Here is a 1,547-nt window from a genome sequence, read left to right as displayed (position 1 = left end):
TTCTACTTAAAATGAGACTTTGGTTAGTGCTCAAAATCTTTGAGTATAAGGATAAAATTAAAAAGAATAATGTGAGAAAAAGATGTTTTAAGTAATTACTACATTAGTTAGACAAGCTCTTTACACTTAAAACCTTTGGTCAAATGAACAACATTAAAACAAATAATTTCAACAAACAAACATTTTAAGTAATTACTACTCTAAACTAGAAAAGTTATTCACACTCATTTATTTTGAGGAAGTTGATGAACTGAAACATAATAATTTCACAAACTAACATTTTAAGTAATCAATACTTAAATTTTTGATAAGTTTAATGAACCTGATAATTTTGAAACTAATGTTAAAACTAACAAAATTGACACTGGACACGGAGTTGATTTTTTTAAGTTATCACCCCTAATAATCATGTTATCACCATAACTCATTCAGTTTCTCAGACCTAAACATTGTCAATTCAGCCTTTTATATTTTTAAGTTGACTTAACTGTATTTAAACACATTTTATTGCCTGTATATGTTAGCAATTTTTCTCAAAATCAAATATATTTTATTTGTATGATTCAAATAAAAAAATATTCAAAAGACAATTTTACTGCAGATTCCATTTATTTATGAATTCCATTAGAATTCAGAACAATGTCCCCAGCAATGGGGTTAATACAGAAAATAAAATAAATAACAACCACATTTTCAATCAAAATGCTGAATAAATATGGTTTTATTTATTCAGCAAATAAAACCGTAAAAGATCTTTTAGTTCCCAGTGACTTCAAGGCAGACCAAAGCATTTCCGTACGAAACTCTGGGACCTCAAGCCAAACACTGAAATGATCAAGAACAAAAACAATTACAAATCTGCAGGTCTGTTCAAAGCTGCCTTCTGAAACATCGGCTTCTCTGTATCCACAAAAAACGAAAAATTGGCCAACATAATAGGCCGATCCAAAAATAATAGGCCAACAATAATAGGCCAACATTAATAAAAAAGCGAAAACAAAAAACAAAGACAAAATGGTTGCTTGAGTATCACCATGCTGGTAGTAACAACGACTTCTTTTAAGCAGACTGCTTACTCATCCATCATCAGATCATTTTTAAGGCTAAGCAGTCTCGGAGGTAACCGCTTCAGGTCATCCAAACCCATTACAACTTTCTGAATAAAATTGAATGTATATGTCAATTTCTTGGGATACTGTAGATGTAGTGCATAAATCAAGCCAAAAAGCAAAATGAATGTCTCTGTTAACTGTGCTATAGTATATCACATACCACAATCTCTCCCTCAAGAACTATAGAATGTATTGCAGGAACAAACTTCACAAGGGAGACTGTATCATTCGAGACAGTGAGAACCAGGGGCGTTGCTAGGCACAAAGCTTTACTGGGGCACTGGCCCCCTAGTGCATATGCCCCTCCTTCCATACACAAATACAGACAAGCACACTGCCCCACCCTGATACATAACTACCAAAATTACCAGTTGAGATATTAATGAGTATAAGAGCATATTTGTTTTAACAAACATGAACATTTTCAACATTGCA

The 1,547-nt window shown here is 32.4% G+C and overlaps 1 long non-coding RNA gene across 1 annotated transcript; it reads right to left on the bottom strand.

The window, feature by feature from the left end:
• Positions 1–590: 590 nt before the first annotated feature.
• LOC119786787 lies at positions 591–1,310 on the bottom strand. Its single transcript, XR_005281233.1, has 2 exons — positions 1,273–1,310; positions 591–825 (listed from the first exon to the last, which is right to left on the bottom strand). It is a non-coding gene; the product is annotated as an uncharacterized LOC119786787 (long non-coding RNA).
• Positions 1,311–1,547: the final 237 nt, after the last annotated feature.

Source organism: Cyprinodon tularosa, unplaced genomic scaffold, assembly GCF_016077235.1.
Source record: "Cyprinodon tularosa strain WSP-4 unplaced genomic scaffold, ASM1607723v1 ctg279, whole genome shotgun sequence".
NCBI lineage: Eukaryota > Metazoa > Chordata > Actinopteri > Cyprinodontiformes > Cyprinodontidae > Cyprinodon > Cyprinodon tularosa.
This window is presented reverse-complemented; position numbering and strand designations above follow the sequence as displayed.